Source organism: Vanessa tameamea, chromosome 12 (assembly GCF_037043105.1).
Source record: "Vanessa tameamea isolate UH-Manoa-2023 chromosome 12, ilVanTame1 primary haplotype, whole genome shotgun sequence".
NCBI classification, from domain to species: Eukaryota; Metazoa; Arthropoda; class Insecta; order Lepidoptera; family Nymphalidae; genus Vanessa; species Vanessa tameamea.
Genome location: NC_087320.1, coordinates 1819393 through 1845760, shown reverse-complemented (window position 1 = coordinate 1845760; position 26368 = coordinate 1819393). Strand labels below are relative to the sequence as shown.

At 30.1% G+C, this 26368-nt stretch overlaps 2 protein-coding genes across 2 annotated transcripts in view; one reads left to right on the top strand and one right to left on the bottom strand.

Moving 5' to 3' along the window:
- The window catches only part of LOC113395981 (neuropeptide CCHamide-2), a 30626-nt gene extending 19067 nt beyond the window's left edge, over positions 1-11559 (bottom strand). Inside the window, exon 1 of the mRNA XM_026633740.2 lies at positions 11489-11559. The gene's annotated coding sequence lies outside the window, so the exon portion shown is untranslated. The remainder of the gene's footprint in view (positions 1-11488) is intronic.
- LOC113392926 (leucine-rich melanocyte differentiation-associated protein-like) overlaps positions 1-26368 on the top strand; it is a 267313-nt gene that overhangs the window by 198303 nt on the left and 42642 nt on the right. The window lies entirely within an intron of this gene.

Genomic DNA, 26368 nt, shown 5'->3' with positions numbered 1-26368 from the left:
GGTGGTCATTTACCATCAGGTGGCACATTTATCCGTCCGCCAATATTTTTTTCAATAAAAGTATTCTAGGTGTGCTAGTAATCATTATATATATTCCAATAACCAATTTATGTTAGGAATAGATACGATAACTAAATCACGTCGTACCTTACGACTTTGCAATCGCTGAAGGAATATCATTTATGAAAATCAAGTAAAGTTACCGTTTCTTTTGTTTTATAATGAAGACCCGAAAGACTTATTTTGTACTTCCTTTTCTATAAATATAACATTTGCCAAAGTCATTTCAAATAATAATTATAAGTACTACAAAGGAAAACCGAAATCGAGATGCAAATAGAAGACTCAGTAAGGATGAGATATATTATGAGAAGTCGGGAACTTGGTAATTTTACAAATATATGTAAATAAGAATCATCACGCGTTCATAAGCCAGTCATCCGATTGTGTTGAAACTTTGGTGAGTCGCTCAGCATGCGCCCGAAAAGGATCCTCACAGAGAAACTTATGTTAACCGTTCAATATTTAAAAAGTTCTATGTCATTAATTCTAACCGCGCAAAGTCGCGATTTGTAGCTAGTCGTAATATAAATGGATACGCGATTGTAAGTCATTAAAATAAAGAATATTATTGTGAATATAGACAAAGTTGGTTTTAATATAATTATTGTGACGAGATTATAATCTATAATTTAATTAAATATCCGAAGTCTGTTAAATTAATGATTAATGATAATATTATATAATGGTTTTCATGGTAATTATATATTATTTTTATTCACACACTAGTTGTAAATCAAATGAGGTAATCTTAAAACTGGGAATTTTTATTTTTTATAATTTTGTACATTCATAATACTTTTTTTATGAAAATTTATAGTGCTTTAAATATTCTGTCAATGTATCTGTACGTACGATGTTCGTTTAATGTAATGGTCTATCTAAAATAATATTTTATAAGAGACCAATACTTATACTTGCTGATAGGACTGTTTTCAGGCGCATCTAAGTAGGTACGACCCACTGATCTCATATTCTACCTATATATTCTACCGCGAAAAAGCAACAGTTGGTATTGTTTTGTTTCGGTTTAAAGGGTTAGAGAGCCAATGTAATTACAGGCACAATGAACAACCCATTTCATATCATAGACAATTGACAATGTTCGGAAGTGGAAATATTTCTTTCATTGCCAATGTCTATGGATAGTAGTAACCATTTACCATAAGGTGAAACATTACCAAGTCTATTTTAAATTAAAAAAAAAACAACAACAAATACAAGTATAATAATGATCATATAAATATTTACTAACATAAACATATTATGTTTGTAATCAATGTGTATGTTTAGAAATTCAAAAACAATATATATTTTTATATTAATCAATTGGCCTTTGTTTAACGAGCTTTGATTTTATAGGCTTCGTAAAAAACAAAACATGAATCGAAGTATAATTTCGTCACAAGTGTATTATTTTATTTTATTAATAATATTAATTATTACAGTAAGTTAACCAACTTATAGACATCAAAGAGGACTATTTGAAAAATGAAAGAGCGATTTTAATTTATTTATTTTACTTATAAAACTTTGAAAGTGTTATCGGCTTTTAAAGAAATTTATCAGCATTCATAAATGTTAAATTAATTTTTAATCTATACCTTCTTTAGGCGGTACGAAGCAAAGTCGAGGGAAAAAAATAAAAATTGAATTATACAGAATAATAATTTGTACATTATATAAGACCATTTTAATTTTAATGTTCTATAATTATAATTTTAAAACGTATTAACTGCATGTCTTCTACAGATTTATTCTTAATAACATAATCAACAATTCAAACCAAAGTCTATTTCGCTGTTTCAGTTGATTAATTTTACTAATTGAAATTGTTTTTTTTTTATCATTTATTAGATATTCATATATATATCTGAATAAAAAAATATTTTTCATAAATTAACATATAGCATAGTACCATTTCAGAATGAATTTAAATAACAACAACACCGATTATCATAATACACTTCTTTCTCGATAACTATATTTAAATATTCTAGTGCGATTATCCAAGCGAACAATTCAAAATGGCTGCTTGCTGGAATTCCGAACCTAACTGAATTTTCCCGCCATGCAATTTGATTATATTTCGTACACCACTCGATAGCATTCATAACGTCATAAAATAACAGAAATCTACAGAACTCTCGCTTGCATTGTACTTTACTTCAAACTTGAAACTATCTATTCTTCTATCTTATCTTCACCTCATATGTTTCAAAAAGTCGAAATTTATATATAATGAAAAATATTAACCAAAATATTTATTGAAATAATTATTAACAGAAACATTAAATCAATATTAGTATAATAACAATTTACCGTAAGGTAAAAATATGATATTGAAGTCTATATACTCTGAGAAACAAATAATGAGAGCTACGTTTGTTATAGAACTATTACCGAAATATTAATATGATACAACATTATAATTAGCAGTCCGTATACTTAACCGACTAATTATCCTATACAAATATAATCCTTTGAAATATTTTGTTGCGGACTTGTTGAAACACAGGACACACACATTATTTTATATTACATTCTATCTAGCTCAAAAATAAGTGAATATAAAATAGGGCTGTATTTGCAGTTTTTTTTTTAAGACGTAAGACTTATGGGCTTATGTTATTCTTCCAACTATACCCTAAGATGGATATCAGGATGAAGAATGATCGATGTGAACTAAAAATGTTATTGATATAATGAACATATTAATAACATTTTAAAAATATTTATTTTTATTGTTTTAAGTATATTATTACTTATGATATGTATGTACTTACTTACGTAACTTAAACAAAGAATACTTCAACTTTAGGAATATGAAAGAGATTATGTATTTTCAAAATACAATGTTTATTTATGTGCAGGAAATATGTACTTAATATTTATGTTTTTGCATTGCTACATTCGGCATTCCTAATATAAATTAAAAAAAAGGAATGAACTATATTCGAACACGTTCGAATTCTAAACATTCTATCTGTACCGATATTTGAATCCGTCTTACATAAATAAATCATCTATCAAACAATTGTTCATCACATACGAAATAAAAATGTCAATAAAAATACTCGAACTGTTTTAAGTTTATCTCTTTACGCACGAATAAAGAATTTCTTACGTTCTTAGATATCGTAACACTTAAAAATTTTACTGATGTCTTCAAATGACATATAAAAATAGTACTAAAATAATACTCAAAAGAAAATCCAAACGAATATTAGTAATACACATAAACAAAGGCAAGAAGCATAAAGGACGCGATAAAGGAACTATGATTTCCTATAAAAAAAACTTGTGTGAAAATTATAAAAACAATTAAACCTGAATTATCCAAACATAAATTGATTCACTGCTCAGACAATGTTGGTAAGTATTTTAGCAATTTGATACAAGCTTACTTGGCTAGTAACTAAACTATACTTACCATAGATATCACTTATTCTACCTGATCCTCCTGCCCTTATCCCAATTTTACTTTGCGCAGCATGTCTTCTTCTTCCATACTTCTCTGTCGGACGTCATCTCACAAGTAACATTCTTTCTAACCATATCGTCTTTCACACAATCCATCCATCGTTTCTTGGATCGTCCCCTACCTCTATATCTATCGATATCCATGCTCAAGACCTTTCTCACAATATAATCCTCATTCCTCATTATACCCTACCTACTAACATCAATACCTTGTAGTACCTTCTTCAAATTTAAGAGATACTCTTAAGTAACCTAGTGGAATTGAAGGAACGTTCCTTGTTTGATTAGTAGCTCCTTAACGATGGCGTTGCTATATTTTTACGGGTTTTTTTTACTATGGCTTCTAGTTGGTGCTATTTATATGAATAGGTCAAAATATTAACACGAGGCCTCCTATCTGTCCGTCGAGCTGTCATTCCTTCTACTATTTTTAATAAATAATAACCACGTAATAACTTTAGGCGTAAGATTTTAGGCTCAATAAAGAGCTTACGAAAATATAATTCGCAGAGTAATAATGAAGATATTCATTAAAAATCGGAACATGATTGAATTATTACTAAAATATAAAAAGTACGAAAGAATTGTTTTAAAATTTACACAGATATAAAAAATATATTTGTTATTTCAATTGGAATTGTAACTAATCTTATAAATACGTCTGTATGTTCGTTTGTTATGCTTTCACATCTTATCACCAAATCGGTGATCAAGAAATTTTACCCACGGGTTGAGTGAGTGTACCACTGTTGGTCTGAGGCCTCCTTTCCCATTGAGTTCTCGTCAATCGGAGAGGAGTCCTCAGACCAACAGGTTTGGAGCTTATTCCGCCACGCTGCTCCGATGCGGGTTGGTGGTTACACACGTGGCAGAATGTCGTTGAATTTAGACACATGCAGGTTTCCTCACGACGTTTTCCGTCATCGCCGAGCATGAGATGAATTATAAAAACAAATTAAGCACATGAAGTCACACAGATAAAAAAAGTTTTGTTATTTAAATGTTCCCTCTCCCTTTTAATAACGATAAAAAAAATCAATCTTTTTATAACTATAATCTGTTACACGAACACAGAGCCCAGGTGATAAAATACCAAAGTTTTCATACGCAAAGTTTATGTTCTTGATTGAAATAAATGAGATGGGTTTATATACAACATGATGTAACTTATTAACTTACTTAACTTAAATATACTATCGTATCAGTCTCTGCCCTGCTCAGTCCACTTGATAGTTCATTTAAAAATATATATCTTATTTTTCGTTTACAACGTATAGTGTCGAAACATACTGTCAAGTTTTAAGTTGTATGTAAAATTTTCCAGGTAGAATCTATATTCTGAATGAATGTAATGTGTGTTAAAAATATGAATAGCTTCAAATCTAATATTAGTTATTATTTTTGAACGAAAACTGAATGACATAGTCAAGGAAGTGACGTCACCTTTCAGACGTAGTAAAAGAAAAGGGCATCCATTTTGGGTTTTCACGATGGTAAAAAAAGTTAACTGTCAGTTATGTTCTTAATGAATTTCATAATATTTTTGGTATATAACTAAGTGTCCCTCAATATTTATTTTAAATAAATTAGTAAATGGTATATTAAATAACAATTCAAATTTACCTATCACAGTAATTGCATAAAGTATATTTTTGATTGATTTAGATTTTATGATAACACTTGTCAAAGATGTCAAATCAAAAGATGATTCCCACACACGTCAGATATATGTATATAAAATGTAATTTGTTTTAAAAATAGTAGGACCTATTTGTTTGAATTAATTATTTAATTGTTAATTTTTTTCTTTTTAAGCGTTTGTGTATTTATAATGAAAACTCTGACGTCATTAATGTTGCGCCTGTCTGATAACTTATACATTATTTACATAATCAATTTATTCATTTTATATTCGTACAAGTTAACAATGTTAAGAATTTTGCTACGTGACTTCCTCTTATCACAAAGGGCTCCTCAAAACAATCTAACTTATCCGAAACTTTATATAAATTAGACGGTTTTAGTCGCATTTATTTCTACTGGCACAGTGAGTGGAATCGAGTGAATCTAAAACGAAGTTTACGGGATCAATAACCATAGAACTATAGTGAAAATTAATTGTATCAATAATTCATCTCATGTTAGGGGTAATGAGATGGAACTTGCTTGTATCCGGTGAAAAATTCCCACTTATAAATCCAACACCTGGAATATGGCATTTATTTAAAATATTTAGTCCTGCGCCTGAACACTGCGTTACCTTTACGTCCCATTCGATCGAGAGCCGTCTTAAGTATTACCATGTAAAAAAAAACAGTATCCAAAGTGTTTGCGAGTATAATATTTCTACATTCTATTCTATTTTCCATATTTATCCCTCAGAGAAAAGACTAGTGTCGAAAGTCATTAGCACCGACATTGTATCATTTAAAACGAATCTCATGCTGGGGTCCAGAGGGACTCAACTACTGCCATTTAATGCAGTTACTCTCAGGAACTACTTAAAAACTCGAATCAGTCATTTTAGTTTTAAATAGTAACTGGTTTATTATTCTATGGTGTTAGGGATTTGTGCAAGCTCGTACCCATGACATTTTCTACCGCCAAATATTAATACTCAGAATTGTTGTGTTCTGGTCTGAAGCATAAGTGAGTGCGTGAAATGGCACAAGAGATAACATATTTATTACCAAGATCGGTTAATTTTTCTTACAACACCAATGTACATAGACGATGGTACCTCTAACCATCAGGTGGCCCATTTGCTAATCCACTTATAAATAAATATATATAAGTGTTCTATTTCAAGGAAAAGTATGTCAAATAATTCTTAATTTATTAAATTTTCGAAATACTGTATGTTGACATAACTTCTTATGTAGTCAAGAAGAAAAATTGTATGAAAATTATACTTACGTACTGATCGCATTAGAGAATAAAAACATTATTAATATACAAGTTATACAATATATTTTTAGCGATGTTAAAATCCTATATTTTAACCTGACACAGATAATGGCTACTATTGTCAAAAGGGATAAAACAATAAGTACAAACTTATAATAAAGACATTAAATATAATTTACAAATATACAGAGTCAAACTATATATGTATGTAGTCACTAACAATAATTCCTACTTGTAAGATTTTTATTACTAAATATGCCTTATTTTTTTATGTTATATAATATTCTTATTATTGTTTTTTTCATATATTTAATTATAATATATGGATATATTTAATTAATTGTAAATTTTCATAAAGATTAATTTATTTTTAATAAAATAAACTTAACAAATACAATTTAATTTGTGTTTTTTACTGTCTCTACTTACGCACACTAAGATATATTGTATGCACGAGCGTCACTCATACGCGGATCATAATAATTTAACGTAGAGGTGCGCGCCTTCGTGAATAAATAGATCTATACCTCATGTAATTCCCGACTTTGGTTTTACATTGCGAATATTCTGTGTAAGTTTCAAAATATTACGTACTGTATTTTCAATCATGCACAATAATGTTGTCATTCTTTATAATTAAAAATCAATGAAATTTAAAAAAATATATCTTAGTATTTTTTTTTCTTTTGGCATGAAAATCTTAAAAGTAATAATGAAACAATGTTATATCATATTTAAATACACACAAACGTACTTAAACTCAATATAATTAATATCTACAAAACCTTATTAATAAGATTAGTAACATTTTGCAAAAATATCATAAAACGTTGCAACCTCCTTTTGAATTTGTTCGTTATTACGGCTTTAAGTTGTATTCATTAAATTAAAGAAACATTGTAATCGTCTTAACAGATCGGCTTAAAACTCGGTAACTTTCAAGTTATTTTTGAAAATTAAATTGAAATTTTAATAACTTTCTATCTTTAAGGGTCACACGATGAACTAATAATCCATAAATGGCTATAGACAATTATACCTCTTAACAGTTATACTTGATAGAACATTCCATTATAATCTTTGTTGTTTTTTAAGCCGTTGTACGTATTATTTTATATACTTTCAGGGTTCCGTAACCAAAGAGTAAAACGGGCCACTGTTAAGACTCCACTGTCCGTCTGTCACCAGGCTGTATTTGATGAACCGTGATAGTTGACAGTTGAAATTTTCATAGATGTATTTCTGTTGCCGCTATAGCAACAAATGCTAAAAAACATAATAAAATAAATATTTAAGGGGTCTCCCATACAGCAGTAAATTTTATAGATAATTATTATCTATCATTATAATGGTACGGAGCCCTTCGTGTTCGAAGTCCGACTCGCACTTTGCCGGTTTTATTTTTTAAATATATTTTCTTAGTTGAATTTACTTAATATTATTTTCCTTATAATGTATGCCTATACAATTGTGACTATTCATAACTGTATGGAAATGAAATGAATTATGTTTTAATAAAAAAATCACCCTCTGATACAACGTAACTATTTTTTAGTTTGAATAAATTTTATCGCTATTGTAACTTTGTGATGTACGATTGATATAATAATAATGAACTAAAAGGAGACAATAATCTACGAATAATTCTCGCACTCTCTCCTAGTTACAGTTTCTCTTATAAAACCTCGTATGAAATCCCGCGGGTGCTTAAAAAGATCTATTGCGTATATAATCTGAATATCAAAGGAATATTACTTATGGAAGCGTATATATTAATAAAATTGTAAATTATCATAATACAATACGCGTCAATTGAAGCTAATTGGTTACTTCTTTTTTTGAGGTACCTGTCGTTATTATTGGCCGTTCGTATGAAACTTTCTGTTCGTATGATCTCACATATTTTTTAACCGGCTTCAAAAAAATAAGTTGGCGGATTCAACTATAGTTCATTGTATGTGTGATACCTCCGACGTTTATGAACCGATTTCATTTATTTTTTATTTGTGACGTGTTGGTTCCATCCAAAATTTAAGAATGAAAGTTGGTTTGTTTAGTATTATATTATATTTAATATTAGATACGTACATATAAAACCTTTTAACAATAATTTCAGTAAAATAAATATAGAAGAGCAAGTGCAGTGAAATGAATAGTGTAGTAACAACGCCGTATTACCCTTAATAAAACTTATTATTTTAACCCGTACTTACCCTTATTATTTTGTCTAATACAATTTCAATATTATTGACAAACGGAACTACTTCTGTTTGCCACTCAGTGAAGTGACAAATGTCATTGAGATTTGTAATTTGGAACCAAATTGCTTAGAAAACAATCACAATGATCATTGAGTCACTAACCTACTAGCCTAATACCTCTTACTGAAAACCCCAGTGATCTTTTCTTATGAATTTTATCGTTATATGTAATTATATATGAATGTAATCAATAGTGAGTATATTGAATATATTTTAAATAACAAGCGTCTCACGTCTTTCCTTTGAAAGTTTTTGAAATATTCTGCAATAGTATATATTTATTTTAAACAAAAGTTATAGAGCGTAAGTACGTTAATATTTTATAGTTTATACTATACAAATCGATTATAATGTTTTTGAGAATTAAACGAAATTCATGAAATCGATTATTTTTCCGATTTTTTTAACAAACACTCACTCGAGGACTTTCATAGAATAAATCCTTAATCATATAAATAAGTCTAGCCGTTTTCGAGTAAAAGACGAACATATAAAATAACTGACACGTCGAACTATTTTCCTTTAATTCGATACCTAAAGCTTTCGATATACAATAGAATATTCCAAAATGTTTTTCTAGACGAAAAGAATGAATGCTGCAACTGTTTGTTGAAATATGTATTATGTATTTATGCTTCATTGGAATAAAGTGCCTTCATAGTGCCAATGATAGGCACCACTTACCTGGATTGTAAAAAGAATTATTTATTATTACATGCATTAAGAAATATTATTACATATTCCAAGTGTATACGACGATAGACAGAATTGTTTTGAGTTAGTATTCTTTGATTTTCATACAGGATATTTATGTGAATTTGTGTATGTTTGACAAAGCGTAACGACTCAGTTTTTCTTTAGCTGATTTTTGTCGGAAGTATCTAAGCTCGGAGAAACGGAGGTAGATTTAAATTTATTTTGAACCGACTTCAATAAAAAGGAGGTTATCTGTTCGGCGTGTATGTATGTAACATTGTTAGAGTGCTTTTGTCCAATAGAAGTATAGATATAAATTTCTTACCAATACCTATATTTTTTAGATATATATTTTTTTATTGAAATTAAAGAATATTTGAGTTTTAATTTTAAATGTGCTTTGGTTTATCCGCACATTGGCATACGTATAAAATAAAAAAAAATGAATAAATAAATGTTAAAGAAAAATACAAATACAACAATTTTAATATTTTTAAAAACGTCATGTTAACAAGTTCGATATAAAAAAGTTGGATTATCATTTGTTATAGGCCAGTAATTTTGTACTGTGTATGTTTTTCTATATTTCAATTCTAACAAACTGCACCGTTTCGGCTTTATCCAACGAGTAAAACCACGTTTAACTAATTGAATAACATAAAAAATTACAAATACGTCTATATTATATTCATTCATTATATACATTAACTAAATACTAGGACGATTGTCAGATTCGTTCGCGTATTAATTACTCTTCCTGTTCCGTTTCTTAACGTGAAGTTATATATCTTCAACAAATATTATTAACTATATATGTATATCATATATGTTGTTAAGTATATGATCCTCAACAACAACAACGCTACCCAATAAAATATTTTCTCTTAACAAGTACCTTGATAAGATGATACAAGTCGAACTTGTAGTTTTGTAGATTTTGTTTAAACATACAAATATTTCACATATATAACATAAAGATATTTTAAATTTGCCTTAAGAATTTTTTCAAAAATGTAATCAATAATATTCAAATCGTTTTCACTAAATAAATTCACTTTCAAATAATTTTCACTACACGTATATATAAACTTTATTGAATTACCGAACGCAATTAAATATTATGTGATTTTGTTGGGTTTAAGAAATATATTAGTGATTTTTCATTGTTAATGATCCGAAATATAAAAGTGTTTTTAGTGATTTCCTACTTTTCGTGTCTGCCATTTCTTAGTACCAAAGTATATTAAAAAGTCGAATACTTTTTTTTTTCTGACATGTTTAAACTGAACACCATTTACTGTGATTGAATATCAATTGTCTTCAAAGTTTTATTTTTTTACATGACATACATTAGCAGCCTGTAAATTTCCCACTGCTGGGCTAAAGGCTAAAGTTTTTTTGCCATTTCTTTTTAATAGAATATTCCAGTGGTAGCGAAAGATTTGTAATTTGTTAAATAATTACAAAAGTATATATTAATTTTGAATACAATGAAGAGATACATTATTTAAATGTAATTCACATAAATATGACACCACTTATCAAGTAAGAAACGTGAAATCAGAAAACTATACGTAACAAACAAATTTTCTTGAAGAAACTAAAGAATCTAGTTTTTAATTTGGGCAAGTTATAAGTAATGCGGAACTTTTTAAATACTGTAAAACACTGCTTATGGAAAAATCAACTATGACTAAATTGTATTTTATTTTTCATTTTAAACTTATAATTGCTAAAAGTTACTATTTCACGTCCTAATATTTTACTTAAGGCATTTGTATCATAATAATAGAAGTTGATTATTTATCAATATTTAAACATTCGTTTTTATTAAAAATGCGTTCATTTAAAAACAAATCTGTATGATTTATACATATCGTGTATTTTATTAAATTTATTTCAATGATTTCAATCAATTACTTTAAATTTTAATTTTAAAGATTCATTTCGATATTATTAAATTGTGTTTAAACTTTTTTTTAATTTTAAAATCAAATTTTATAATTTATTATAAGAAGCACGGGTTAATATTTTGAATTCACGATTATAATATTATGAGTAAATATTTTTAAAATACTTACGTCTTCAGTTTCTGGAGTAGAAGTTCGGCTGTTACCACGATAGCGCGTGTTGAAGAGTGCGCCTGGGCGGGCAGTACGCGCGCTTTTAAGCTCCCGCGATAGAGCTAGCAACCCACACGACAGGGCACGGAATAAGCAATTCCATTGAACTGTAACCTACAATAGATCTGTTTTCAAATATAAACCTTAACTGATTGCATTAAGTCATTGATTTAAAGTTAAAGTTTAAAGACATATCAAGGCAAGAAAATATTTTTTTTTTTTTTGTATTTTTTATCATTTTGTAACAAATTTTCACCGCGTTCTAACCACTGGGCCCAGATGGCCCAGTGGTTATAACATCTTAACCGATGATTTCGGGTTCAAACCCAGATAAGCACCACTGAATTTCATGTGCTTAATTTGTATTTATAATTCATCTCGTGCTCGGCGGTGAAGGAAAACATCGTGAGGAAACCTACCTGTGTCTTATTTCAACGAAATTCTGCCACATGTGTCTTATTTCAACGAAATTCTGCCACATGTGTATTCCACCAACCCCGCATTGGAGCAGCGTTGTGAAATATGCTCCAAAACTTCTCCTCAAAGGAGGCCTTAGCCCAGCAGTGGGAAAATTACAGGCTGCTAATGTAATGTAATGTAACAAATTTTCAGGTCGTGTGTTCGTAATTATTCCACATAGGTAATTAGATTCAATTTTCAAATAGTTATTTATAAGTTTACATTATAATATAAAAACTTGTATTAAATTCGGATTATGGTTAAAGTATTCAATTGTTTTTTTTTTATATATATACTCTATATATACTAATAAAATCAGTAGTATTATTACAAACATAATCTAACTTTAAAAAATAAGTTTTGATAAGTAGTAAGTAATTCTAGGTAATTAAAAAAATACAAAACTAAATCTTAAGAAAATATCACCCATGTCTATGCGATTCAAAGCTCTAGGTACCGCCCTACAGGCCGCGATTTGTTCGTATTTCAAACTCAGAACGGCTTGACAGAGACAACACAAACCCTATATCCGTCTCGCTCGCACCCAAACTCGCATCAAGTTATTAAAGTTGCAATCAGTTAATTATGGTGTTGTTTCCAACTTTATTAAAGGAAGCACTCGAATCTTTTTAATTACGGACGTATGTTGATGTGTGTGTAATTGGTGTTATGATTAAGACTCATTCTTGTACCGAGTTGTGAAAAACATGCTTTGATTTCGGTGATAGAAATGTTCAACAAGATAATACATCGATATATAAATGAAAGTATGTATATTCGTTATAACTACTGGTTTTTTGCGGCTATTTTTGGTAATGAAAACAAATGAAATATGTATTAATATTATGTCCACGCATACATACATAGGTGCTTTGTACTTATGTTGTATTATTTGATTTAAATATTTATACATTATAATAGTTTTTACTAACATACAAAATGATTTACAGGATGTTTATGAATATTAATGAAAAATAAATGAAAAATCTAACGTTGTTATGATATACTGTGTCGAAAAAGTCGAAAAAATAATAAGTTTAGACGTGCGCTTGGTAAATAGGCAAAGTTATACGACAATAAGGTATGTGGAATTTTTCAATCAGACTACATAACCTTTATACGCATATTTTTTTAAAAGAAGTAATCAAGCCTATTCTGGTATAATTAAATCGAGACACAGATATCTTCTTTTTTTTTAATTATCAACATTTTTATTCTAAGATTGTAAAACCGTTTTTTTATGTGATAGGTGGAAAATGAGCAGGAGGCTCACCTGATGGAAAGTGACTACCACCGCCCATTGACATTTGCAACACCGGGGGGCTTGCAGGTGCGTTGCCGGCCTTTAAGGAAGGAGTACGCTCTTTTCTTGAAGGTTCCCAAGTCGTTTCGGAAAAACCGCCGGCGAAAGCTGGTTTCCCAGAATGGTTGTGCGAGGCAGAAAATGTAACCTATTCTATTCAGCCAAAGACACTCGTTCCTCGAAAATATTAAGTATTATTTATGCTTAGCAAATTATTAAGGAATATTTATATTATTAATAGTATTCATTTAATTTACTACTACCACTGTGGCAGTCCATTACTAGTTAAATATTAGACTAACTTCTCCTTTACAAAGATTGAATCCGATCCCAATCCGTGCTCTAATTCCCCAGTGAGCGTAAATTTCTCTGATTTTCCTTAGAAATATGCTAGTTTTGTAAGGATGTTGATAATTTTCCTTGAGAATAAATTTAAGCTCGAAGCAAGTCACTTAAATCATTTTAAAAATATATAATCTTAAAGACCAAAATAAATAGTTGTCTAATCTTTTAATTTATTTATATATATGTCTGATTTATTACTTAAAATTGAGATGTTAGATTAGATTAACCCAGTGGTTAGAACTCGAAAATCTTAACCGAAGGTCACGTGTTTAAATCCAGACCATCACCGATATTTTTTATATTTATCACGTGGTTTATGGTGATGAAGAACATCGTGAAGAAACCTGCATATGTCGGATAATAATCTGTTTACCTACCAACATGCATTTAAGGAGCGTAGTTTGACCACGCTCCTTTAACACAGCTCTGTCTTCCAAGCCTCCTCTTCCGTAGCCTAGTCAGTGGTCGTACATTTACACACAGTTGCTTTACTTTACTTTTGAGTTTTTTCATATGTATTGTATTATTTCTATTATGTGAAGAAAATTAATGATTAACTGTTAATAAATCATTTAAATAACTTATTATTTTAAGGTTTAGCTTTTTTGATAAATTTATATAAGAAAAATTAATTATGACTATGAATATGATCATTAATATTCACTGATATAATAAAATTAAAGTAAATTGAAGTTTTATTTGAATTAGTTCTCGTTCATCATTACAAAAAAAAATAAACATTGAATATTTATATATATGCAAAATAATATATTAATACTAATAAAAAATGTATAAGTCATATAAATAAATCCTTTAATGACATTTATATTTCTAAACGGACCGATTAATACAACTAAGTAAATATGTTAAGAAACAAAACTAAATTTAAAGTTAGAATACCGAAATGAAATTAAATATTTTCTTGCACGCACACATACGAAATACTTCTAAATCAGAAATGAAAACCTTTTGACAAGGAAATAATGCCGCAATCACGCGGTAATTGAATCACAACATGTTCTTGTGATACAACTTTGAGTGATTGTTTGTTTTATTGTTCATAATTTTCTCATTATTTTAAAGAACTTGCGAGAATTTATACTCTATGTAGATATGCTTAAAGATTAAACAAAACGAAGAATTACCTAACAGCAGCGGGGCACATCGCCGTAGAAATGACTGCAGCTGGAGCAGAAAAGTTATCGAGTGATGACCACGAATCGGAAGACAAGGTGGACTGACGATCTTCCGTCCGTCGTCCGACCTGGAATTCGTCCAGGTAAGCCATTGTCGATCAGTGCACGTCTTCGTCCGTATATCTGGACGTCTTCCGTTTAAGATGATGATGATTATGACAAATTAATACTGGAATATCATTACAATACTGTAAGTTTTTATAAAATTCGTTCAAATGCAATCTCTCTTGCGATCGCAGGCGAGACTAAAAGACTTTCTACAGAACAGGGTTTCTCAAACTTTTTGCATCAGACCTCCCCATACATATTATATTATTGTATTTTGATACTCCTCCTATTTACATTCGTAGGATAAAATATCACATTGTTGAGATGCTGCATGTTGAGACAAAGTCTTGAATGCGCTTGGGACCGTTGTGAAAGACAACATTTTTATTTCGAATAAATTGCGGGATTTTGTAATACTATTCCAGCTTAGCCAACAAGTGAATCAATGTTAAGTAAAACTGTGTAAATATCAGCCAACTTAAACATATAAACTAAAATTATAAAGAGGAAAGATTTTAATCTAATTGATAAACTCCGAATAGAACTGATTTTTATAATCCTCTCTACCTTTCATCATTAGAAAGCTACTTTATTCAGAATTCTGTTAAAATAATATTTTAGCTTTAAACAATAGTATATTTAAATATATAGTTCCGTCTGTCCTTTTCTTTGAAACCGGAACACATCAATACAGAGTATTAAATTATAATATTTAGTTATAACACGGAGTCAAGATGGTCCTGTGGTTACAACACATGAATTTTAACGGTTATGGGTTCGAACCCGGGCAAGCACCACTGATTACTTACCTATGTGCTTAATTCATGTATGTAATTTATTCATGACAAAACCAGCATGTGTCAGATGTACATATATCTACCAATCTGCTTTGGAGCAGCGTTCTGCTCTGTAGAATAGAGTCCAAACCTTCTCTTCAAATGTAGAGGTGACATGCCTCAAACCAGCAATGAGAAATTTAAAATCTGTTACTTTTTTAAAATATTTAGCTCATCAAAATAGCAAGCCGAGGTAGTTTTCAGCACAGAGGTTACTTAAAGGAGGTTTTCATCGTTTTAAAAGTCGTTCTTATTTTTGTTATACAACAGGATATGGTTTCGTATTATGCAGGACCGGATTATCCATTAGGCAATGTAGGCAACTGCCAAGGGACCCGCATCGGGCGAGGGCCTGGGCAATAAGGTTTTAAAATTCTTTGATAATGAAATTATTAAAGCGAAATATTTCTCTTATTTTAATAGGCTGAAGGCATATCTTCATAATATAGTAAAAATAAAACATAATATAGCTTTGGATAGAAAAATATGTTGTAGAAAATTAATATTATATATATAGGTATATATACATATATACAATATATCCTTGTATTCATCAATATAAGTAGCATGTGCGCACATTGCATTTATTAAATTAATAGAAAAGCACATAACACAGAACCAGTTTACCGAGGCACCTAGATAATGCACATATTTATCTCCTATATTTTATTATATATATCTTTATAAATTTGTCCGTCTATAATTGTATTTTTTACTTTTTAAAGAATAGTAGCAACAATGCTCTAAATTAATTAAGGAATTACTAATATACCTATTTAGTATTTACCCCTCCTTTTAAGCGTATCGTTTGTGTTAATAGTGGGGACGACATTAGCCCAAGGGAGTCAGGATCGATCCTGCGACTTTTTACATCGCTAGGCGGCCCGTAAACCATTACGCTATTGAGGCTGTATTACATCGCAGTGTCGTATCGTAGATCCTTATTCTATCCGTGGGAAACTTTAATAGGTAACTATTTAAACATATACATATGTATAACTATTGCGTGGGTTATATTTAACTAAAAGGAATTTGTATCATCTCTATAGCTTATTCTAACGAACCCTTAAAACTAATCATAATAAACTATTAAACTCGCCTAATATGTTAATGCTTCCTCAAAGTTCGGTAAAACTTATTTTGTCCAATCTAGTTAATATCTAAGTAATTTGATGAGTAGTGTAGAAGATTATCATTCATGGTTTGATATATAGATGCTGGATGAGGAGTTGGAGCTGGTAAACGGGTGTGCGGTAACTGATAACGAAATGTTTTTCTCCAATTTCGATCTTTATAAGTATGCAATTTTTGTTAAAACTATTGCTGCACGAAAATAAGCATTCTGTCTTATTCTTAAAGACATTAAATCCGAAAACATTGTTATAATATATTTGTGTCGTCCAAGCGAAACGTATTTCCAAAATATACAAGACTAACTTCGTCCAACTTTGTGTGCTAACTATCCTTACGAGACGCTAAAATTACTCGGTTATGCTCTCAGCTAATCTGAATCCATATATACATTAAAACCAGCTTAAATTCCCGATTCGCTACAGTCTAGCTGTCTAATAACAAAGACAAAGCCTTGTTGTAGTTCAGTAAGCTATTCGACCGTGTAGGAATGATTAATTTATGTTTGTAACTTAGTAAAATTTTCATGGAATTGACATTTTGGCTTTTACTGCCAGGTTCGGGTAAAATAGATAAAACTAAACAAATACGATTCATCCTTTACTTTTCATATAACATATAACTTAATAAACGTTGATCTATAATTTATCGTGGATAAGTTTCCATCGAGTCTACCGTACCGCTGTACGAAATTATAATTTGGAACACGCTTTCTGAACGCACCCGCGTACATCAAACATGGCCGCCCGTTGAACTGTCATGTCATTGAATTTTATGGATTTAATATCGCAATATCTCGATTATACTAATTTTCACTGCACGAAATTCTTAATATAGATATTCATATTATATGTATTTATAAAAATATAATTAATTTTAATTGACAGCTCATTAATGATTGCGAACGGAATTAAGTAAATATTTATATTGCACGTTAAAATAGAATATACATTTTAAATTTAATGCTAGAATAAAAGAAAATAATACTTCGACTGCAGTTTTAAAGCTGCTATTACTTCTTGTAATAATAAAATCCTTTTAATTAATTAACCAATACTAAGCCCGTTCATTTAGTTTAACTATTCTTATATTTGATGAGAGTTTTTATTGAAAATAAATACTAGTAACGCAGTTTAAACGAAGTTGAGTTCCCATAATAAAATTCTTAGTTAATTAATATATCTGTAGCCGTCGAGCAGATCAGAGGTTCAGGGCATATCGTGATTAGCATCCTTTTAAGCATCTCCTTCGATTAACCTTAGTATATTTTTTATTTTTTCTTTCGCTCTTAAATTATAAATATAATTTAAACACGAAATGCTTCGATCAAAAAATATTGTTACGATAAATTTTATAATTTATAATTCGTGAATAAATTAAAAAATAAATTACATCAACCCACGGAAGCAGCGTATTTAAAATATGCTTAAAAAACGACATAAGTACCTGTATAAGATCATTTATTCGAATTGCCGCTTGTCAATTTTTGTCATTTTTATGTTTGTGTGCGTGTGTACAATCACAACTACTACATTTGAATAGCATATTTTTGTTTTTTTTTTAGATGGGCTTAGGCGACAACTTATACACCTACATAATCATAGTATAATAAATGTTGGACGACCACAGCCACTTGTCCACTTAAAATATAAATCTTACCTCCAAAGCGAAAATAATCTGTCAGCTCTTCACCAGAATTACAAATTACTATCTCAGATTCTATTGTACTATTCCTTTATGTACAAGATTTCATAGAACGGAATCATAACTAGAAAGATGTTGTATTTCTTTAGTATTTTTAAAATTTTCCCGAACAGTTATTATTAGACTTCAGTTTTTAAACTAGAAAGTATTATTAATCAATATGAAAAATGTTTGAAATGATAATAATTGATGCTAAAAACATAAGGTTCCCTGAAAAAAAATTATAATATCCATAATAATTTTTTTCTACTAACTTGCCATTGACCATGACAAGATAGAATTTTACACCGAGACATTCATCAGCTGTTGTTCCGTTCTCTTTCTGAGATTACGGCAGTCAATAGACCATTTAAAATGACCCCCGCAAGTCTTTGTTAAATAAGTGAAGTATACACGGTAAGATCTTCTCATTCGAAAATTGTAACTTTAAGAAAATAATTTTAAAACGGTTTCCCATTAATACCGACCATTAGACCCGCATCTTACTCAGATAAAGACTTTAAATCGTTCAGATGTTATACATAGTATGTCTCGTTTGTCTAATGGCTAGAAAATAACGCTGTATAAAGGTCAGGCCCATAAAGTTATGCCGGCAAGAAACTCCCAGTAAAAGCCGGGAACGGGAAGTTTTAGCGTCATTCTCCTATGGTTTGGAAAGCACATAATGTCTTTAGCTACTTCTAATCTATCTCCGATCGTGTAGGATTGCCGTCCCATTAAACTAGAGTGACCAAAGACAGTCGACTCGTGTTGGCGCATACACTTAATTATGTCCTACTAGTGATCCACCCCGGCTTCGCACGAGTGTGTCAGATTTTTTTATAGAGAGACTTAATGGATTATGTCAGGATATTTTAAGATAATTTCTATTTCTTTATTATATTTTAAGGTTATACTATAATATAAACACAAATTAAGCACATGAAAATTCAGTGGTGCCTGGGTTTGAACCCGAAATCATCGGTCAAGATGCACGCGTTCTAACCACCGGGCCATCTCGGTTCTCATTTCTTCAAACTTTCTTTATCATCAAATAATCAATAAAAACTTCATTTCCTCTTAATAATGTTTTGTATGTATTAGGGCTTGATGGATTTGCATCTGCATTCATTCCAACATATTATGCATTCTCTAACTACGTTTTCCTTTCCGGGAACCTTTACCGCTGAGCACAAGATGAATTATAAACAAAAGTTAAGGCAATGAAAACATTGCCACTTGCCTAGAATTTAACCCCAATCTAAATTCTATCCAATGGCATATTTCGGCTAAGTAGTCATATTAACTAACGTCAAACTGTAGGATGATATTATATTATGTTTCTTTCAAGCACTTTGTACTTTTTATATCATATAATGAGTATGTATAAAAGCTTCCGTAAAAGCGCCTTTTGTAAACATTATATACTTAAAAATAGGTTATCTGTATTTATGTTATTACAAAGAAATCACTTATGAACACGAATACGAAACGTAAGGACTGATAAAACTATTTCATAAAAGCAAAACTGTCGGCAAACGTTGTGTACACTATGATATTCTAAAACCTTTTTTCATCGAAACTTTCATGTATCCTCATTTATTAATAAAAATATTTGATATATATATGTTATTAAAAAGGTTAAAAATATTGCCAGGCTAGCTTCTTTTAAAAACGGTAGCTTTGCTTTTAATTTCATCTGTTTTAATTTAAATGTGGTCGTGAGAGGGAAGCCTCTTTAACAAAGATATTTTGATTATTTGAAAAACTGAATCCATTTATGTAATTATGATGTTCGAGTTTCTGATGGAAAGAGGTTTGACTTCTATTACCTAGACTTTGATTGTATATTTTACTTTAGTTAATTTTAATAAACAACAATTATAAAATTACACCATTATTAAAACAATATTTGTCGCGGGACACCCGGTTGGAACAAAGTTGCTTTTACTATATATTGTTATTTATATATACTATATATATTAAATAACAAACACAATAGAATAAAGTATGATTAATGACAACGGTTGAGGATATACATAAATTACAAGAAATTCATTTTTTAAATAATCCCGTGTGAATTAAAACAATAACAAAAAAATAGTTTGAATATGATTTTATTAAACCCTGTATAATAAATAGAAAGAGACGGAGAAACAGAGAAAGGGAGAGAAGGGTTTTCCTTACGTGACGATTTCAGGTTCAATAGACTGTAAGCGGCGTGAAAGAATTTAATTCCAAAAAATACGGGAATGGCCGATGTGATACGTCGGTTTTTTAATTATTGATACTATTTACAAATAAAGCTAGCTTACAAATGAAGTAAATTAAATGATAACATAATGCATATACCCACACATATTAAACACATATTAAAGCAACGAATTACTTATGCGCCACGAAGTATGGAGGCGTAAAGATCGGTGACGAAGTGGAAATTACGTCAGTAAAACTATCAGGACTGTAGTTCATATAAAACGTGATACATATATACTTTGGAACTATTTCAATGGCTTTCGATATTATAAATAAAGACATAATTTCATGATATATAATACAAATAATGAGCCCCTCGTGCGAATTTAAATCACACATATCACAAACTGTCGCGTTTATATTCACGAATAAATTATTTCGAGAAATCCCTGAGAGTCTTTGTATTTTAGCAGGAAGGTCTGGTTAATAGGTCATCATCATAAGTGGTCACGCACATTAACACTACCTGTAATAACTTACTTAAGGGAGTGACTTGAGTAAGGCGATGGCCTTACTCAAGTCACTCCCTTCTACCCGTGAGTAAAGAAAGTATTGGTGTTTGGGTTGAGAATAACTTGTAAGTAGAATTTAAGTTGCACCATCACGAATATAAGTATTGGATTAAAACGATCGCTAACTGTTTATTACTTTGGAAAAATGATACTTGTCAATTATTATTACCTAAAAAATATTTATACAGATCCAACTCAAAATGAGACACAATAAAATTACATTTTTAATTTAATTATTTTATTTTATTTAAATAATACAGGTATGACGAAGTATGCCTGTATTATTCGTTAAGACTTTGCAATTGCCGTTTTTTATGAAATAAACTAAAGTAATTTTTTTTTTTATATTTATTATTCTATTCTATTATTTATATTAATAAAACTAATTCTTGAAAAAATTAGCCCGACAAATTCAGCAAAGGCATGTTGTACTGCTTCTCGGGTATTGAATTATTACCCGCCGAGAAATTATCCGAATTCTGACAAAAGGATGACGGCGAGCTTCAAATCCCAGCTCTTGTAACTTGGAGACAGTCCGCTGTACAGTATGTGTTCGCGCGTATCGTACATATTTTAAAGGACATTATAATTTATCTAGATGCTCAATATAAGGACGTGATATTCGTCCGTTTTAATTAATCTAGCGTAAATAATGAACGTACGAATTAAAATCTTTTATTGGAATAATAAATTTTATCCCGAATGAACTGTGTATATTTTTAAAATCAATATCAAATGATTATATAGTAATATTTGCTAAGAGAAATAAAGTATTAATAACAAAATACCCTACACAACGTTGTATTAGTAAAATTTTAATATTTATCTTTTTTATTTTTAATTGAAATAAAATATAAATATAGAAATGAGCCAAGATAGTCTAGCAGCTAGAACATTTAAATTTCAACCAAGTACGACTGCGATTTCATTTGCTCGGCGCTAAAAAAAACACCGTGAGGTAACCTACATGTGTCGATTGAACTTCATACTATATAAGCTTTGTTTGATTTTAAGCTATAAACTTAAAAAATATTAAAGTATAAATCGTTTGAGTAAATGCAAAAAAAAAAACAGACTAACCTCTTAGATTAGTATAAACTACAAGTAGATATTTCTAACTTTGCCGAATCATAAATTCAAATCATTTGTTAAAAATACAGCATATTTTTGAACACAAGATTATATAGATGATTAAAAAAACGTAGAGCTAATACTTGTTCATTTTCAGGTAGGATATATTTGAATATAACCGTATTTAACCTACATAATGTATTTCCAATGTTGGAATAGAGTAACTAGAGTTTCTTATCGGATCTTCTCGGTAGAATCTATGTCCATTTCGAACCGGTGGTAGCTCTACTTTTAATATAGTTCTGTAAAATCACGATTCAAAAGTCATTATAAAAGTCTACTTAAATAAAGCATATTATCAAAATTATACTTTATTCAATGAAATGACTTAGACTCATGACTCGGATAATATAATTTACTAATCATTTATATTTACTCAAAAACATTAATCGTATCCACAGGTTTATTAATTAACAAAAACCAAATTGGATTTAAAGCGATAGTTTCTAACGCATCAATACAAGATATAATATGACACAAAACATTGGTAACCGCCATTTGTGTTGTGTGTTAGCAATAAGTTTAATTAAAATAAAGAAACGTTTCAAATTTATGTATCAAAATCCATATTTGCATGATTTCGTTTTGGATCCCTCGGCGTTTTGAATTAGTCATGATAATTGTTCCACAAAGTCTGTCTACTTAAATTTTTTCTCGGAAAATTAAATTTTAACTTTAAAACGAAAATTACGGAGCTCCTACGCTATATTACAATTTTTTTTCGAGTTTCTGGTAATATTATAAATAAGGTAGGATTAATGGATAGATTAATATTTAGATATTTACAATTTATTATTATTGTAAAATTTCGACCTCGACCTATAATTTATTATATATATATATATATATATATATATATATATATATATCATTAAATATCGGATACTATGAATATGATATCAATTAATGATGTAATTATTATATCAATTAGATATTATGGATGATTGGTAGAAATAAATTCACCCTGTCTTATATAATTATATAAATTATGCTAAGGTTCCATTCTATGCGACGTTTTTACTAATTTAAATCATTGATTAGATACGTCAAAGTCTCGGACAATATCGGGACAGACATTTAAAAGTCTAAAATTGTGTCACAAATCGTTTTCAGAATCACTATCATTTTCAATCGACGCATCTTCTTTTCTGTTTTCATTTTGTTTCCCATTTAATAAATTCATCAAATCAACCTTCTGCATCGTGACCCTCACTAGATCCTTTAGAATCTTCCTTATATCTTCATCCTTGGATATTAGAGCCTTCACGTTTTCTTTCGTAAAACCAAAGCCTCTTCTCCCTGGAACTGGTGGTATTTGGGGTAATATTGGTTTCATTTTATTTTGTTTTGTCTTCAGGGGCTTTATATTCGGTTGAGGCAGTTTGGGCTCGAATTGTATATTGTTTTGGTCTTGCATCTGCCTGCCCAGGGACAATTTTTGACTGTCCACGCATTGATCTCCGCAACACATCGTGCAGCACATCTTGCACTCCTGCTGTTGTGGGGGTGTTCGTAAGACTGGACTCACCGTTGGTTTCTGTTTATGGTTACAGTCTTTATAGTACAATATATTTTCTATGCTTTCTGATGATATGTGTTTGTATCGCTTTGCAGATGTGCTTGTAAGATGCATTATTATCGTCACCTGGAAAACAAATTGTCCTTTTATTAAATTAAATTTAGTAAGTATGCTTACTAAGCAGATTTTAAAATACACTGCAAGTCAGCTAATGCCATTATTTATCTTTACCCTTAAAAACTTACCATTTCTAAATATCTCATCACGTCTAGCGCATAACACCACAGGAAAATCACTCACATTATCGTTTGCTTGAAAAAACAAAAACAACAAAAAACCATACAGTGTATTTAGAAAACAGAGCTGATAAACAAGCCGACTACTATTATAAAATGTTGGAAAATAGCTTCATGATTCATTTATAATTGGTTATTGAGAATATTGACGGGGGAGAATATTTTAATTCAGGAGTAAGCTTTGGGTCACTAGGAGACATGAGTGCCGAGGATAGTTCTAAAGATCTCTACATTATACTAATAACTAATAAAATACAATCAGTAACAGTGAGTCCTTATAATTTTAGGATATTTATAGAAAATGTTACATTCACATCAAATATCAAATTGCTTGGTTATTTAAGCATGTGACTCTGAATTACCAGTGACTTTCATTCTTATGTACAGATCAGTAGTTTAAATAACTAATTATGAATGACATATTAAGACAGTTTTTGTGCAAAAAGCGCAAGACTAATGGTGTCAGTAATGAGTTTGATGATGATGATATACCTCATATTATTACGCCATTCAGTCCAAGAATCTAATGCATTATTCCTGATTGTTTACACACCCATAAAAATAGATTAAAAATACATGAAATAAAATAATAATTATGATATTTCAAATGGCTGCCTATCATCAACCTTTCCCCCATAAAGAAATAAGTAAAGTAACAGCATGTTAATGTTCCACTGCTAGACTAAGGCCTGCACTCCCTTTAAGGAAAAGGTTTGAAGCTTATTTCACCACGCTACTTCAATTCTATTTGGTCGATACACATGTGGCAAAATTCCATTGAAATTATATACATGCAAGTTCCCTCACAATGTTTTCCTTCGCAGCTAAGCACGAAATGAATTATAAACAAAAAACCCGATCCTCTGATAAGCCAGAAGTAATTCAGATATAATCAAAGGAAACTCGTAACTGTCCTTCCAAAAACAAGTCTATCCTACTAAGTCCAAAAATTGACCTATTGGATTAGAAATGACGTAAGGCAAGACTTTAATATTTATTAAAAGTATATAAAGATAAAAAAGATTAGGCTTTTCTAGCCCAATTAGCTGTTCGCGTCGGCAAGGTCTTCTCACTCCGCCTTAATAAACCATTCCTTTTGTAGTACTGAATCTTATCGAGTACGATCTTGTGTTTTGGGTAATAATTATCATTTCTCGACTCTTTTACTCTTAGAACTTTTAAATCATAGCAACGCTGGAACCACCATGGTAACAATAGGGATCCTTTCCAATTCTTTTCCATTTCGTAACAGAACTCCTTGTTTGGAAATTTCATTCTTGGTAAGTCCAGCACTGGATTTTTTGGCATCACCATGGGTCCAGACGGCTTTAGTGGTCGTGGCTTTGTTGGTAACAATCGACAGTTGATTAATTGTACTGATAGCATACACGACAGATATATCTGAAAATAAATAAAGAACGATATATCCAATATAGTGTTTTCATATAAAAATCTCTATGATGGACAAATGTCTACGTTTTTCTGTAGAAGGCCGTTTGAAGTTTTCTTAAGCACTTTTATCTGACTCATACATGTTTCTCACAACATTACCTTCATCGAATTATAAGCAAATAACAGAACAGAATCGCAATAAGTAAATCAATTAAAAATATACTCACATACTTTATCATAGCGTAGGCTTTATAGCGAGTGAAGTAATAATCGATTTTAATTATAAAAGAGCAATAATAGTCAACAGCGGATTACAATTTTAATATCGATTTTATTGCTTTATATGATATGATACGAAAACACACGATTTTATTAATATCAAGTGATGTATATAAACGATTTTTTTACAATTATATTCGCGTATTTTATTTATTTTAAATATGTAGGATAACTGGCTAATAGGTCCCCTGATAGTAAGTAGACCCCACCGAGTATAATGACTGGCAGTGTAAGATATATCTAGCAACTCTTACATTGCCAATGCGCCACCTGGGGAACTTTTCCCGAACTAGGTGTCCCTTGTGCTTGTAATAACATTGTCTTACTCAGCTCACACTCAAATGTAACACAATAATGTTAAGTACTGTTGTTTGTCGGTAAAATATGAGATGATACCTACCCACGCAACCTTGTAATAATAAGCCCTACCTCCAAGAAAATAGGTGCATCTG